General features: G+C 39.1%; 1 pseudogene; it reads left to right on the top strand.

The window, feature by feature from the left end:
• Positions 1-2,099: 2,099 nt before the first annotated feature.
• Positions 2,100-17,174, top strand: LOC100347421 (methionine aminopeptidase 2-like; annotated as a pseudogene).
• The last annotated feature ends 1,209 nt before the right edge of the window (positions 17,175-18,383 follow it).

The following is an 18,383-nucleotide window of genomic DNA, read 5'->3' on the forward strand; positions in this document are numbered from 1 at the left end:
GCACACCGGGTTCTAGTCCCGGTCGGGGTGCCGGATTCTGTCCCGGTTGCCCCTCTTCCAGGCCAGCCCTCTGCTGTGGCCAGGGAGTGCAGTGGAGGATGGCCCAGGTGCTTGGGCCCTGCACCCCATGGGAGACCAGGAAAAGCACCTGGCTCCTGGCTCCTGCCATCGGATCAGCGCGGTGCGCCGGCCGCAGCGCGCCGGCCGCGGCAGCCATTGGAGGGTGAACCAACGGCAAAAGGAAGACCTTTCTCTCTATCTCTCTCTCTCACTGTCCACTCTGCCTGTCAAAAAAAAATAAAAAAATAAATAAATAAAAAATAAAAAAAAAAATAAAAAACAGAGACTAGGGGAGAAGCCGAGAGAGAGAGAGAGAGAGAGAGAGAGAGAGATCATTAATTCACTCCTTCACTCTCCAAATGGCTTCAATGGCCAGAGCTGTATGAGGCTGTAGCCAGGACCCTAGAAGTCCATCCAGGTCTCCTGTGTTGGTGGAAGGAACCCTGGTCCTTTGGTCATTTGCTGCCTTCCCTGGTACATTAGCAGGTAGCCGAGTTGGAAGTGGATCAACCTGGACTCAGAAGTAGGATGCTGGCTTCACAGGCAGTGGCTTAACCCACTGCACTTCAATACTAGCCCCCGACTGTACATTTTTAAAATTCTTTAGCAGCCGTTGCTACCACATAAGATTTTCTTGTCTCTTGATGGATTGACTTACAGATACTTGTGTTTTTTTTTTATGTTTCATTCTGAGGATAAAAGAAAAGAAAACCTCTTTTTTTTTTTCCTCTTACCTCTAAAGGAATAAAGTAAAATGAGAAAAATGGTAACAAGCTCTGGATGAAATAGTTCATAGTTGGGGAAAAGGAAGAATGTGGGAAAGTAAGGAATGGGAAGCAACTCCTGTGCTCCTGAGGCCAAAGGTGACACTTTCAAGTAGAAATTGCTGCTTTTGTGTCGAGTGTCCACAGTACAAAGTAAAGAAGAAACTTAAAAGCTGTTAGAGTTGAAAAAGGCACCCAGGACGGCTTGTACAGTTAGAGCAGAGGTGAGACAGAATGGAATTTATTTTTATTTCTTATTATGAACTTTCTACAATAATCCTTTAAAACTATTTTAATTAAATATAGACAAGTTGAATAGTTTTATGCATGGCAGTTCAACAACTACAATTTTTTGTATATTTTTGAAATAATTCAAAGTATGAGTTTGCCAAGTCGGATTGACAGGAAGCAGAGATCATCATCAGTGCTAAATTCTCCTCAAACACAAAGGGTACTGCCAATCACAAGGCACCAGCAGAACATGGAGGCATCTGAGATTCCCAACAAAGCGCCCTGTTCTCTCTCCCTACAATGTGGTGTCGTCTTTGTCAAGCATAACCTATGAGGTTTCAGTGATGGAGATGGGAGCCAAAGATATTTAAACAGTATTTTGGCATTCAGTTTTACGTGTCAATTGCACTGGATCACGAGGAGCCTAGATATGTGGTCCATCACTATTCTGGTATATCCATAATGAGGTTTCTGGATGGGATTAACATTTGAATAAATAGAAGGAGTAAGCTGATGAGGACCTCATCCCAAACTGAATCCCTGAATAGAACAAAAGGGCTACCCTCCTGCAGCGTGTAGAAAGACATCCTCCTGGCTGACGGCTGTGAGCTGGGACATTGGTGTCTTGACATGGGCTCTCCTGGTTCTCCAGCTTTGTGTGTCTTGAGATTGCTCAGATCCTATGACTTTGAGAAAAATCCTTCGTAACATATCCTTATATATTGTTTCTGCTGCAGAAACTCAGACTACTGCAAGTACAATGTCATGTGAAAAATGAAACATCTCCCTCGTGTACCACAGTTATTACATAGCACTCGTGACATTTTCTACTAAGCTATGCCCATCAACCATCAAATTTGAAGTTTATTTAACATATATATCCTGTTAAAACTTATTGTTGAAAAGGCTTGTCCATTACATCCATTATCTCTTTTGCTCATAAATACCATAGTGTGTTTACCAAGAGGTCTGAGAAATGTATATTTAAAGGGGAATTTGCCTTGGTCAGATTGTCCTCATGGGTGTGTCTGGGAAGGTCAGAAAATGGGTCACAGAATCGCAGCCAAGCTGTCTTCCCAGGCTCTCGTTACATGTCAGAAAATGGCCCTCAGATCACAGAGGAGAGCCACAGGATGTTCCTGCGTTCAGCTGCTCCTTCTCCAACATAGGAAAGATTGCACAGCCTTTTCCAGTCCAAGTGGTAGTCAGTCCACTCTTACGACCCCGGTAACATGCGGAGCTTGTTTGTAGAGGAACGTTCCTAGAGAAGTAAAGTGTCCGTATGTGAATGCAGAAAGAAGTGGGGGTGCAGACACAGGAGGCTGCAGAGAAGGTCCCTGAAGAGCCAGAGGAAAGTGCAGAGCATTGCATCTTGTGTGAGGTAGTCCTTGCACTTGCACCTCCCATTCCAGGCCTAGGAGAGATACGTGTACAGAAGAACAGGAAATGCCGGTGTCTGGCTGAAGAAATGGCTCATCTGGCTTTCTAGGCCATTGAATCAAGATCCACAAACATAGCAGATGAACCAACACATGGCATCTTCTTTCCAACACACATGGACACATAAGAACATGCACACATTAAACAATTCTCATTATACAAGTAAATGTAAATGACTAAGCAGAATTAGTGGTCCCCATAAAGAGGGTAGAGGATAAGATTTCCCAGCTTTTTCCATGATTGCTTAGTTATAGAGAGTGTCACCAAAGATTATAATATCAAAAGTCAAATATCCCAGCATCACAAGAAGCAGAATCCCACATATTGTTTCTGACATCTTATTCATGTAAAAGAAACTTATGTGAAGAAATATTATTTAATCCCTGAAGGATAACTTTTTTTGACTAACAGATTTCAATTACTTTCTATTTCAAATTCTTGTTTATGTTGATAAAGAAAAAGATAGTCTAATTTTAAGGGCTAGGAAATACTCTTACAATGTTGATATGTGGCTTTGAATTATGGAAATTTATAGAAATTAAAAGTTCTGGTAGTGAGCAAGACACTTTAAATGCTCCACCATTTGTTTTGTTTTTAAAAATTTTGATTTAAGCAAAAGGTACTCAAAATGATACTACAAAAGTACATATTGGTAATAAGAAGTACTTGACACAGAACTCCAACTTACATAGATTCTAAAACTATGAAATTATATAAGTGCATAAATTTGTGCAAAATTGACATTTCTCATTTTACTAAAATTAATGCTAGGGAACCTATAACTTCATTAAAAATGTGTTTCTCCCCTTACACGCAATTAAAGCTAAAAGTTTATGTTTTTCCTTGAAGGAGGGAGTAAAGTTTTAGGCTATATAGACATTCACTCTTTAAAAAAAAAGATTTACTTATTTATTATTTGAATGTCTGTTACACAGAGAAAGAAGGAGAGGCAGAGGGAGAGAGAGAGGTCTTCCATCTGCTGGTTCACTCCCCAAATGGCCACAATGGCTGGAGCTCTGCCGATCTGAAGCCAGGAGTCAAGAGCTGCTTCCTGGTCTCCCTTGCAGGTGCAGGGGCCCAAGGACTTGGGCCATCTTTCACTGCTTTCCCAGGCCACAGCAGAGAGCTGGGTCAGAAGTGGAGCAGCCAGGACTGGAACCAGCACCCATGTGGGATGCCGGTGCTGTAGGCAGTGGCTTTACCCACTACACCACAGCACCGGCTCATTCACCAACTCTTAATGCTAGTTTATATCTGAAAGCACAAAATTCTTCAACTTATTGTAGGACACCAGTTGGTAGGGCACACACTTTGGATAGAAGTGTTTGTTTAAACTGTTTTTCTTTATTGGAAATGTGCTTAATTTTTTCTAATTTAAACTTTATTGTAAATAAAATAAGCAATTCATATTTTAATTGAAAAAAATTGTGAATACAACTAGTCATTTCCAATTACATATTCAATGGTGGTAATAAATTTTAATTAATATTATCAAAGGAGTATTACACTTTAAAATGGGCTGTTTTATATAATTACATGCATAAACAATAATTATATATAAATAAGATACAATGGTGCTTCAAAAAGTTCAATAAAAATGAAACTAATGATACGTTTATTTTGCACCAAAATTATTTGAAATTTCAGAAACTTTTGAAGACCTCTTGTTTGCTGACAAACTGACATATGCTGTAAAAAGATACATATATCCTTTGTGCAAGCAAATAGTATTCTATCAATATATTAAAATTTATCCCTGCTTTCCATTTTAAAAATAGATTTTTATGTCAGGTTACTGTCACAAGACTTCCCTTCATGATTATTTAACATTTATACTAGATAAATTATACCAATTCAATTCAAGTTAGTTTCTATTGTGTAAGTTAGAAATTTAACACTTTTAGGAATACAGACCTGCTGAACTCAAAATATAATTTTGTTAAATGCACCTGCAAAGTATGCCTCTAATGTATTTATTTTTTATTTTTAAAGAGAATTTTTCTCTTTTGTGAGATTATTTAAAATACAGAATTACAGAGAGCTACGACTGGGTAAATAACACGAGCTCACAAGATCTTAAACATAAGCAGTTACAACTCCTTCATTCAGCCCTGTTTTCTTCAGTTCATCATCAGAATTACTGTCTGCTAAGATTTGCTAATAAATGAATGCAACTAAATCCGCCCGTAGTTCTCAGTGTACTGGTGATGCACTGGTGATTTTAATGCTTTGGATAAAATCAGAATGCCGGCATCTCCTTCCATTTTGGAGACTGGAGCCACTTGCTTTATATCATGTCCAGAATCACATGGCAGGACCAGTTTTTCCTCACATATTTATTGCTTCAAATGAAAGAGGACAATACTAAAAAGTAAGAGAGTAGACAAAATTATTTTTGTCAGATATTAAAAGCTGAACTTACTAACACTAACAAAACAAAACACTATATTGATTCCATGTAATGCACATAGTTAATCATGTTCTATTGTAGCTGTATCAGAGTTAGTGAACTGAAAGATTTTATTTCTAATTTATAGCAGCCCAATTAATTATTACTATCATAATTCAATATCAATAACTCAGTATAAGAATGTAGAATGCCTAGTAGTTGAAGTAGAAGTTGCTTTTGAAATCAATGTTATTTTCCCCTGAAGAGTGTAGGCCCCTCTCTCGAATGTACTTTTAATTTTATTTATTTATTCTCATATTATTTGAAAGGAAGAGAGAAAGGAACAGACAGAGCAAGATCTTCCATCCACAGATTCACTCCTCAATTGACCACAAAAGCCTGGATAAGTCCAAGCCAAATCCAGAAACCTGGAAGTCAGTCTGGGTCTCCCACATGGGTGTCAAGGACTCAAGTGCTTGAGCCAGCATCTATTGCTTTCCAGGGTGCGTGTTAGTAGGAAGTGGGATCAGAAGCAGGATAGCCAGAAATCAAACCAGGAACTCTGATAAGGGATGTGAGTTCCTCAAGCAGGGACTTAACTGCTATGCCAAAAGCCAGACCCCAAATTGATTGATGGATTTAGTTAATTATTTTCTTTGTAGCTTTATTTATTTGTTATCTTCCTGCATACATCCAGACCCACTTATAAGAAGAATGGCATACTGGAGGAAATTTTAGAAATATTTCAATATGTAAACATCATCTCGATTAAATCAGATTTTTGAAGTGAAGGCCAGGTCTCAGCTATTATTTTTGATGATCGTAAGTAACTCCAAAGTACAATAAAAATTATACAACATCTGTTAGTGAATAAATTCAATTATAGGCAAAATTGGTTATCTTTATTAAACAAAAAAAAAGTTTGAGGAGCCAGTGCTGTGGTGTAGCATGTAAAGCTGCCGCCTGCAGTTCTGGCACCCTATATGAGTGCTGGTTTGAGTCTTGGATGCTCCACTTCCAATCTAGCTCTCTGCTATGACCTGGAAAGCAGTAGAAGATGGCCCAAGTTGCTGGGCCCCTGCAGCTGCATGGGAGACCTGAAAGAAGCTCCTGGCTCCTGGCTTCAGATTGGTGTAGCTCCGGCCATAGCAGCCATTTGGGGAGTGAATCAGCAGATGGAAGCCCTCTCTCTCTGCCTCTGCCTCTCTGTAGCTCTGCCTTTCAAATACATAAATAAATCTTTTAAAAATACAAAGACAATAAATGATTCCTTATTTTCATTTACTTCCTATATTTTTTTTAAATTTTTATTTATTTATTTATTTTTTTGACAGGCAGAGTGGACAGTGAGAGAGAGAGAGACAAAGAGAAAGGTCTTCCTTTTTGCCGTTGGTTCACCCTCCAATGGCTGCCGCGGCTGGCACACCGCGCTGATCCGATGGCAGGAGCCAGGTACTTATCCTGGTCTCCCATGGGGTGCAGGGCCCAAGTACTTGGGCCATCCTCCACTGCACTCCCTGGCCACAGCAGAGAGCTGGCCTGGAAGAAGGGCAACCAGGACAGAATCCAGCACCCCGACCAGGACTAGAACCTGGTGTGCCAGCGCCGCAAGGTGGAGGATTAGCCTACTGAGCCGCGGCGCCGGCCTACTTCCTATATTTTTAAAACATCCTCACATCTTTTTGCTTTTGCAAATTTGGGCTTTTATGGAATCAAATTTCTTACAAGATATGAAGTAATAAATAGTTATGATAAAATTGGGGTAAACTCAAATTATGAATCTGGTGTTCTTTTTTCTGTATAAATATCAGAATTTATTTTTATTTTATTTGTAAAGAATAAACAGATAGTATATATGTGACAGACAGGGAACAATCTTCGACCCACTAACTCACTTCCTCAATTCCTGACAATAGCCAGGGCTGAGTCAGGTCAGTATCAGGAGGCCAGAAATCCATCGTGGTCTCCCTCTTGGGTGGTGGGGATTACATACCCACGTCATCACCTGCTGTCTCCCATGATGCACATTAGCAGGGAGATACATGGGAAACAGAGCTGGGACTCAAATGAGGCATTCAGATACTGGATGTGGGCACCCCAAGTGATGATTTCATTGCTGCACCAAATGCCAAGTCCACATTTTTCTCTTTTATTTCCCCTTTCTTTCGATCCTTTGGAAATGCACAGCTAATTTTAATAATTTGGCCATAATAGAAAATACTTAATGTGAAAAAGAAATTCAGGTTTTGCTGTATGCATAGGTATTGTGTTAATGCTTCATATTAAAACATGGAAAATATTTACAATTGGTAAGAGTTTTGGTAAGAGATAAAATATCACTAAAATATTCTCATGAGAAATGAAAAGGAAGTGAAAAGCCTCATGAAATAGCATTCAAAGAGTCTTTTGATGGCAGGGCATCATACTCACAGAGACAGATGAAAGGCAAAGAATTCTTTGTAGCCTCTGGCTGCAAAAAACACACAGCTGTCTCAGAGAAGGTGGCACTCAGGATAGTGTAACGGCAAACCCAACCAGAGCTATACAAGAGAACTTCTGTGTCACAAAAAGGGTGGGGTCAGCTTGGTGTCCTGGGCTCCCTGTGAGTTAATAAATCGAAGAATTTCATGGATTTTAGTACAACAGAGCTGTCCCTGTTTGACGGGTACCTGGCTGAGAATTGAACTCTGATGGATAAGAGGTAGGAGTATACCATAGATTTCCCTTGTGGGTGTGAACTTGGTAAGATAAGATATTGGAAGGGGATCTCAGCAGACTGCTATAGAAATGCGACTGAGAATTTTTAGCCATGACTTCCGAACTGAGTCAGAAAAGAACTTGCAAATCATTGTATTAAAATAAACCTCTTGAGGTTCTGACCTCTGTTTTAAGCTCAATTATTTGTGGAGTTTTTGAGCAGCCTGAGTAATGGAGGAAACTTCCAAACAGTGAGGCATGACTTACCCTAAAAAGTAGAGAAAAACATTTTATAATTAGAGTAATAAGGAAGACCAAGTAGACTCATGAGGAGCTGTTGAAGGCCAACTTACAGTGGACTTCCTTTTGTTTGCTGTAAAAAAGAATACATCGATCAGAGCAGTAATGTTGATTGAATCATGGAGTGCACTGGATGTGTGGGTTATGTGTGTTATAGTAAGAATACAAATACTTCCATAACTACTAAATCATAAAATACGTATCTATTGTGAAAAATCATTTTTGTAAGGTTTTCTGATTTTGACAGGCCTTATATTTGTTGTACTTTAAAAACATGAGATACCAAAGTGGGACACTTGAAGATTAGCATCAATAGTCTTTGATTGATAGATTAGAAAGATGGTACCTACAACAATTTCAGCAAGCCCCAAGTGGTAGGGAATCCCAATATTATACACATGAATTCAGCATATCAATGACATTTACCAAAGGGGAGAAGAATGGTTAACACATATATAATGGGAAGGTCAAAGTCAAAGAAAGCTCAAATGCATCAGTATGATTTAGGTTTCAGGGGCAGAGGAAGAGCAAAGTAGAGGCGCTGAGAGTCCTTGTTTGTCATGAATACAATATTGCCCTGGGGTTTTTTGTAAGTGGAGAATTACCTCTCATTTACCTCCCTTTAGGCAAATGCGAATTACTAAAGAAGGGATGAGTGGAGAAAATGATTTTTTGTTGTGTGTAGGTCCAGGATGTGAAGTCATCCATTAGTCACTAAGTATTCAGGAAACAGGAGAGAAGCTGCCACCCGTCTTACAGGGGTGCCCCAGATCATGGATAGGAGGCAGTTTAGAAGAAGTTTGAATTTTCCATCTCAGGGACAGTGCCAATTGGATGACAGTGTGCTGTGGGATAAGTGGAATCAGGCTAATGGCAAGTCCACTGGTTACAGATAGTCAATGCATGGCAACTATCTCAGTTAAATATATGAATATGTTAACAATGTAAACACTCAAGGCACAAGATGGTGGGCTTGCATCTTGGAAAGCAAACCACATAGGCGCTGTTCTGTTGGAAAAGACTGTTAAACTAGTAAAATTTGTTTCCCAATTTAGTTTCCAATCAATCCATATTTTGGACTGGCTGGTTTGTGAGGGCAGAAATCTCATAACCAGCCACCTCTGAATCTAAGGCCTCCGAGACTACCTCTGATGGGACTGGAGTTTGTAGTGTTCCTCTGAGAAAAAAAAATTACCTCCCATTATGCAGTGTTAGCCCATGAGTTTATTGATCATCAGTAGCACTTAGTGCCCATGCACACTGCCATGGGGTTTTATCTTGTTTGGGTAGTTAGGTCACTGAGGCTCTGCTTAGGAGGATTCAGGAAGAAGGTATTCATTCTCTTGTCCTATCTGAATTATACAATTGGCCATTGCTTTCCATGAATGCAATCCATGATATCCACTGAGGTCTGAGGATGGAAAGTTCCTAACACCATCAATGACACAGCCAGCAGCAATGCAAATGAGTGAGGCTTCTATCCTCACCTGAAAAATATCTGCAACAAGACCAGGGTGCCCGGAAGAGCCCAAGCGAAATCTTCCTTTACAAGTGGTCACCTGGAATATATTTAGAGTTCTGCCTAAATATGATCGACACCAATGCCAAAGAAGGGACAGTTCCTGGTATAGGCCTCTGGCAAAGACAGACTTTGGCAGGAATTACACATGAATTGCAATCCTGTAAAGAACAGCTTAAGTTGCCTTTTGCTCCAGTTTCCTCTGAAGTGGTCCCCAACCTGGGAAAGCATTTGATTCTGTCCACACTTAGCCAATTAGCACTGTTAATTTTGAATATACAGATACCAAAGGAATATTAGTAAAGACAATTTAAATAGCCACTAAAAGATACAATGGTGGACAACACCAGTTACAGAACAAGCCCATCTGCAGGCAGGCAGGTCCATCCCAGGCTGCTATTTCTTGATCTGGCCTTAACTAGTACACCAAAAATATTCTTCTTAAGCAGTTATCCATGATCAGTAGTCTTGGGCATGCCATTTGGTCACCTCATTAAATGATATTAAAAATGCAGAGATTCTTTAGGTGGCAACACATTTGGGTAAATGAAAGCCAGACCTACTTGTTACTTGTAGTTCAAAATGAAAGAAAGCTGCCAGTTGTAGCCAAGAAGAGGTACTCCAGGAACAACTCGGAGAAGGTTGCCTTTGAATGGCAAGCTGAGTGAGGTTGGCTGGGTTTCCTGGGCTCCCTGTTTGTAGGCTCATTAGGATAATTTCCTGAGTGCCGGGCATAGGAACCATGCCTACTTGCCTAGTACCTTGCTTCAGAATGAGGAAGATTATTTTGGAGCTTCCACTTGGAGAGTGTAATACATATCAACTCTTCAACAGTTATGTGCTCAATACTGATAGCATAAACCTGGGTAAGATGCAAAATGCTAACAGACTAGAGAAGCCATGAGAAATAGAACCAGGTGGTTTCACATCTATTGTATTATTTCAATAGATGCTTCTTGTCCTTTCTTCTATTGAAGGGTGGATAGGTATTAAACTTTCCAAGAGGCAGTTACCTCCAAAGTGACCTCCTTTACCACTGCCAAGTTTTGAGAGATGGAAAACAAAACAAACAGAAAGGATAATGCCAAAACATTTACCTTATTACTATTAAGATTCAAGTTGCTGAGTGTATACACACACACACACACACACACACAGATGGAGTTACTAATGGCAAACTCCTAGGCAAAATAGACATATCCATTCACTGACAGGGTACACTGGATGGAGGGAAGAAACTTGGAATGCGAAGAATTAGTAAGCCTGGCATTATTCTAATTGAACTTCATTCCCATAATGAAATGGCTGTGAGTGAGTTCTATTACCAGGCTCCACAACTGTATTGTGGAATTGAAAATAAAACAGTGACATTGCCTTAAAGAGAAGGTTCACTGCAAGAAAGAGGAACAAGGTTACTGGAAAATAATGATATAAGGATACCATCAGCATTTTGTTCCCAATAGGTATTATTAATTTAAAATATGTATTAATATATTAAATATTAATTTTCCAAAATGACTTTCATTCTATACATAAATTGAATTTCTTCAGTGGTCATTCATGTGTAGCAAATGTAACATTCTAGCTAGCTAATGCTAAATTATTTAATTTTAGACTGCACTGTTTTATTTTGTGCCTTCTCTCCAACAAAGGTCTTTGGTTTCTGTGAACCAATAGGGAATTCTTATAACAATGAATCAGTTACTAAAGCCTAAAATTACGAACACAGCAACTCACAAGTTGCTTAGCAACAGTCTAGTCTACTGAAGCTTAATTTTGGATCAGTTAACCCTGAAGGAATTGCAAAATTAATTTTTCTTATTGGAATGTCTGTAGATGGTTGGCATCCTAGCTCTAAAATGCTTTTCTCGCCTTTCAATTTTTCAGTTTTTCATGGTTTCTCTCAAGCATCAAATTATGTGTATTGTTACATTTCTCAGTATTTGTTATAAAAATAAATATTTTATTTGATATTGTAAGTGTCCAAAACATTTGAGAGAAATCAAACCTTTTGTGAAGAAAATGTCTTAAAATGTGACACTTTTCTATTGATGCATTTCACAGCTGGAGAGGATGACAAGAGTAGTTCACTGAAGGCTATTCTTATATTATTCCCAGTGAAGCCCATGGCTTAATATCTTCCATAAACATCTGTTCTGAAAAATTCTCACCCACTCTTCTGCCAACTGGAGAGGCAATGCTAAAACAACAACAACAAAACAAAACAAACACAAAAAAGCACCATATAAATCTAGAGACATTTGTCCAAACCCACTATTTCAGCTGTCAAATATGCAATCACCAGAACAAATTCTTCCTTTCTTGACTTTAAATGATGTCAACAAACATAAAAATGTTTCTATTTTCATTACTGTCATGAAAATACAAAAATGAAAGAAAAAACATTTTAACTTTTCGAGTAGCTCTAATTTTTTATAAAATGATCCTCCTTGAGAAGATTTTAGGGTTGGCATTGTTAAGCTGCTTCTTGGATTACCTGTATCCATTTCAGAAAGCTGTTTGGAGTTCCAATTACTCTACTTCTGATCTAGCTCCATGCAAAAACAGAAGATGATGGCCAAAGTATTTGAGTTCCTGCCACTCATATGGAAACCTGGATGGAGTTCCTGGCTTCAGATTGGCCCAACCTTGACTGATTGTAGGCATTTGGGAAGTAACCAGTGGATAGATGATTTCTCTCTCTCTCTCTCTCTCTCTCTCTCTCTGGGACTTTCAATAAATAAATAATTTTAAAAATAAAAACAAGAAATTATTAAGCTTTTTCTAAGAAGACATCAAAAAATCTTTATGATGTGAATTTATATATCAGTAACTGCCATTGAAAAAGACTCCTATAGGGCCGGCGCCGTAGCTCACTTGGCTAATCCTCCACCTGCAGCGCTGGCACCCCGGGTTCTAGTCCCTGTTAGGGCACCGAGTACTATTCCCGGTTGCTCCTCTTCCAGTCCAACTCTCTGTTGTGGCCCGGTAGAGCGGTGGAGGATGGCCCAAATGCTTGGGCCCTGCACCCACATGGGAGACCAGGAGGAAGCACCGGCTCCTGGCTTTGGATTGGCACAGTGCGCTGGCTGTGGAAGCCATTATGGGAGTGAACCAACGGAAGGAAGACCCTTTTCTCTGTCTCTCTCTCTCACTATCTATAACTCTCTCTCTGCCTCTCTCTCTCACTGTCTAACTCTGCCTGTCAAAAAAATTAACTAATTAATTAATTAATAAAAAGAAAAAGACTCCTACATATATACATACATATATATTAAATAAATGTAAAATAGAATTTTGAAGCACCTAAAAATATTTTGGATAGGGTCTTCTGCAAGGTGCTCATAGCAACAAACTATTTTGAGTAAAGGCAATTTATATGTCTAGCTAATAGGTTTTTAATTTTTAAAACCTACTTAAAAATAAAATATGTCGAGTGTTATATGGAGATCTCCCTCCAAAATATTAGGAACAAATTGTAACAATAGATAATACTACAAAAGAAAAAAAAGAGAGAGAGAGAGAGGGAAGGAAGGAAGGAAGGAAGGAAGGAAGGAAGGAAGGAAGTTCCTAGCTGAAACATCGTTATTTGTGGAAAGCCCATTATTTGTGGGATTCCGCTACATAGAGCAGGGATGTCCTGAAAATGAAAATATATCTTTAAGGAACTAAAGAATGTTGAATGTTTCTCCAAAGTCCATGTGCTAAAGGTATGGTTCTTAGTGTGATTCTATTGGGAGAAACTATTAGAAGGTGGTGTATAATGAGAGACTGGGGCATGCACTTGGAAGGTGCTTCTCACTCTACCTTTTGAATTCCCACAAGAGGATTGTTATATAAGCCTGAATTTGGCCCCATGTAGTTCTCCCAGCTCCCTGACTTGCCATGCGGTCCTTTCTCTGTAGGATGTCAGCCACTGCCATCAGCCACCCTCACCAGACACCCTCCCATGTGGTCACCTAATGTATGACTATGAGCGAAATAGAAAATTTTTCTTTTAAACTGAGTTAGTTCAAGTGTTTTCTTGTAGTAATGAAAAGCTGACCAATATGGCCACTACCAAAGCCAATATCAAAAATAAGCTTCTGAAAACACACAGCAAATTTATCTGCCAAGCATAACCATCCCACTCTAGAGAATTTACCCAGAAGAAATTAAATCAGCATATAAATGAAGTATCTATACTTTCATGTTTATATCCGCTCAATTCACAACAGCTAAAATATAAATTCAATGTAGTTATCCACCACCTGATGACTAGATAAGAAAATAATGGAATGCTACTGGACTATAAAAAAGAATGAAACCAAGTCTTTTGCAACAAAATGGATGCAATTGAAGACCATTATGCTTAGTGAAATGAGCCAGTCATGACAAGACAAAATCCTATATGTTTTCAATTTTTTGTAACTAATATATGGAGTACAAAAAGCTGGGGCTCGTGCTGTGGTGCGGCGGGTTAAAGCCCTGGCCTGAAGTGCTGGCATCCCATATGGGCGCCGGTTCAAGATCCAGCTACTCCTTTTCCGATCCAGCTCTCTGCTGTGGCTTGGGAAAGCAGTAGAAGATGGCCCAAGTCCTTGGGCCCCTGCACCTACCTGGGAAACCCAAAAGAAGCTCCTGGCTTCAGACTGGCACAGTTCTGTCCGTTGCGGCCATCTGGAGAGTGAACCAGCAGATGGAAGACCTCTCTCTCTGTCTCTACCTCTCTCTGCAACTTTGTCTTTCAAATAAATAAAATAAATATTTAATAAAAAAGAGTACCAAAAGGTAATGTATATGAGTAAAATTAACATCTTGAGAATTGATTATTGATTGTAGCCATTGTCTATACTCCCGAGGACAAGTGATTCTCTGCTTACTACTTGTTGAGTTCTTTTTTTGGTGGAGGATTAGACCTGTGATTGTAAAGTTAATTGAAAGTATGTTATTGTGAAATTAAAATAAAAATAAGAAAGAAGTAGAGAGGGTAGGAGTGATCCAGAAAGGGAGGGAAGGTACATAGGAAGTATCATCAAATTCTGAAAATTGTATATATATATATTTTGGGTCCAGCGCTGTGATATAGTAGGCTAAGCCTCCTTTTGACTCACTGGCGTCCCATATCAGCCAGTTCATATCCTGGGTTTTCCTTGTCTGATCCAGCTCTCTGCTTTTGGCCTGGGAAAGCAGTGGAAGATGACCCAAGTCCTTGGGACCCTGAACTCACATGGCAGACTCAGAAGAAGCTCCTGGTTCTCGGCTCCTGGCTTCAGATCGGCCCAGCTCTGGCTGTTGCAGCCATATGAGAAGTGAACCAGCAGATGGAAGACCTCTCTGTTTCTCCCTCTTTCTGTAACTATCCTTCTCAAACAAACAAACAAAAATTTTAAAAACACAAGCTGTATATATTAAATACATGAAATCCATTCCCTTTATATAAATGAATTAATTAATTAGTTAAAAGGAATGGAGTTTCAACTATACTCCAAGAACGTTGAGTGTGTGCTATAAACTATTGTAGAACAGGGTGCTCTTATAAAGACTGAGTAATGTGTTCTTTGTTTAACGGGTTAAAATATTTTATCTGCCCTAGTCTAAATGTAGTAAGAATTATTTTTACTTATATTAGAGTTTCATGCTTCTTCAGGAAAGTTTAGAATATCAAGTTTAGGTGTTATTGGACTATGCTTGCTATAAAAGTTATGCATGTTTGCTCAACTTGGAAAATCAAAAACTAAAACACAAATCAAAGCAAAATAAAAATAATAAACCACAGGTCAAACCCACAGAGATAGTCACATAAACATTTATTTTATGAGTGTATGTCCATATTATTGTTATTTAAAGTGATATTACAGAACTCCTTAAATTATTTTTCACTTATATGTCATGCATACTTTTTCATGTCAGAAAGTATTTGTAAGGGAGGCAGCAGCCTCCAGGAGGCATTTGAATGGTGTCCTGGGTCGAGATGATTTAAGAGGCAACCACCTCTACAGCCAAGGAAGCAGACAAGAAAAAAAAAAAGATGGAAGAAGAAAAAGAGTAAAAGTAGCTGGATAGCAAGAACCCAAGAAAAAATTGGGGGCCTCAGTGGATGAGATTGCAAAACAGCTGTAAAGGCAAACCTTGGAAGAGAAAGCAAGATGATGATGATGTAGATACAAATGGTTATGGAGATGGAGCAACTAGAAAGAACAAGAAATAGATAGAGAGACAATCGAAAGTCCATGTAGACCCTCCCACAGTTCCAATATGTGACCAGTATCATAATGGTGTATCTCTAATCGAATAAGAACACAAATATACCCACCCATGTAAGACAGGCAAACTACTGCTTAGAGAACTACTAGTGATAGAATAAAAGAGAGTATTATATCCAGCTATTGAAGACATTTGGGAAGATCTTCAAGGAATTGCAGAAGCACATCAACAAATAAGAAAATAAGTAATGAGATACTGAACAAGCCTGGGATGGTCATGATAGAAATCTTTAGAAAGTTGGAACACTAGGCCAGCGCCGCAGCTCACTAGGTTAATCCTTTGCCTGCAGCTCCGGCACCCTGGGTTCTAGTCCTGTTTGGGGCGCCGGATTCTGTCCTGGTTGCTCCTCTTCCAGTCCAGCTCTCTGCTGTGGCCCGGGAAGGCAGTGGAGGATGGCCCAAGTGCTTGGACCCTGCACCCGCATGGGAGACCAGGAGGAAGACCCTGGCTCCTGGCTTTGGATCTGCTCAGTGAGCCGGCCATAGCAGCCATTTGGGGGGTGAACCAACAGAAGGAAGACCTTTCTCTCTGTCTCTCTCTCTCACTGTCTAACTCTGCCTGTCAAAAAAAAAAAAAAAATTGGAAGACTGTTCACAAAAGTAAATAAAAGAGAGTAGATTAAAGGTAACCCTGGCTTTTCCTAGTGGGTATTCTCTCAATAACTGTGCTTCCCACTGTACTCCCAATGCTAGTGGCACAATGGTGCTACAGTATGATGACATCTGTAAGGCAGACTTTGAAACACATATAAATGGTATAATTAATGACTGATTTTATCACCACTTTTGATCTTCAATGTGGCACGTTATTAAAAGCTATATAAGATGTCGCTGATGCTAGAGGAAGCTGTGCTGGAATGCATTAGTGATGTCATTCATAACTATAGAATCTTATGGAGTTGATAGATGGGAAAACACATCAAATGAAACTAGTTCATAATCTAAATATACATTCAATTGGGCCAAATAGAAGACAATCTGAGAAAACAGTGCCTGCTGTGAAAGGAAGGGAGGCAATGAGAATGGAGGAGGGAGAAATGTATGTCACTGAAACCTTCTGTAATACAGGAAAAGGAGCTATTTATGATGATACGAAGTATTCACATTACATGAAAGCATTTGATGTCAGACATGTACCATTAAGGCTTCCAAGAGAAAAACACTTGTTAAATGTCATCAAGGAAAACTTTGGTACCCTTACCTTCTGCTGTAGATGGCTAGATTGCTTGGGAAAGAGTAAATACTTGATGTTTCTGAAGAGCCTTTGTGACATGAATACTGTAGATCAGGACCCACATTGATGTGTTATTAAAAGATCATACACAACACAGCGTGTATATACCATACTGTTGCATTCAATATGTAAAGACGTGGTCAGCAGAGGATATAAACTTTTAAACCTAGTTCAAAGCCACATCAACATATTTATTTTTGAAGCTGTGGTAGAATACATTATGCCAGAATTAACTGGTGATGTGTTGTCTGTTTTAACAGTGGACCTATGCAATACTATTATCAGTTTTATATAAAATTAACCAGTGGCAAACCATATAATGCAATTATCAAGAAAAATGCTATAAATCTCAAATTAGTTAGGAATGTCTTAACGCATTTTGTTCTGAACACACAAAAGAGCTGTTTTCTGGATATTTATACAGCCATATTCTTCACTGAGTGCTTCAAATGGGTACATTCAGATCTATACCTTCTGGTGCTGATTTTTTTAACTGGCCTGTAGTTCATTTGCTAAAAAATAAAGACATTTAAAGACCTGAAAGAAGTAATAAATTTAATGCTGCAGAACACGTCATTATGTGGCTATGCAGATTCACTATTTTTACAACAATGATATTTCCAATACCTTATTATTTTAATATTATTGCAATAAACTTTCTTATAGATACTTCTTTGTCTGCACTGCTGTTGAATCTGATGATTTTTTTTCTTTGTTTAACTTGCTGTCTTGAAATAACTTTTGACCTACCAAGAAATGAAAAGTAGTTCAGTTTTTCTGTATACATTTCATCCAAGATTCCCCTAATTTTAAATCCTAAAGTACCATACAGCCATATCAAAACCAGAAAATTGACATTCATATAACATTAACCCTGTTACTCAGACTTCAACATTTGAGCCACTCATGGCCTTTTTATGATTCAAATCCAGCCCAGTCCACATCGCATTTCGTGGTCATTGTCTATTTTCTCCTCCAATTTATGACAGTTCCTCAATCTTATTTTGTCTTTCATGATTTGGGAACATTTAAAGAAAACTGATCATATTTGGTAGACGTGACCCCAACTGAAATTATTTCACAGATTCTCATTATTAGATGAGTTTATGTGTTTTGGATAAGAATACCAGAGGAGCATTGTGGAGCCAGTTTTAACACCTATCAGAAGAACATGTCCGAGTGTCCTAATTCTGGTGATGTTCACTTGGATGACTTCATTTACATGATATCTACCTGACTATCTTGTTATAAAGCTACTATTTTAGTGCTGGCGCTGTGGCTTGGTGGGTGAGGCTGCTGCCTGTGCTGCTGGCATCCCATATGGGTGCTGGTTAGAGTCCCAGCTGCTCCACTTCTGATCCACCTCTCTGTTGTGGCCTAGGAGGGCAGTGGAGGATGGCCCAGGTCCTTGGGCCCCTGCACCCATGTGGAAGACCAGAAGATGCTCCTGGCTCCTGGCTTCAGGTCAGCAAAACTCCAGCAGTTGCAGCCATCTGGGGATTGA

Source organism: Oryctolagus cuniculus, chromosome 8 (genome assembly GCF_964237555.1).
Source record: "Oryctolagus cuniculus chromosome 8, mOryCun1.1, whole genome shotgun sequence".
Lineage (NCBI taxonomy): Eukaryota > Metazoa > Chordata > Mammalia > Lagomorpha > Leporidae > Oryctolagus > Oryctolagus cuniculus.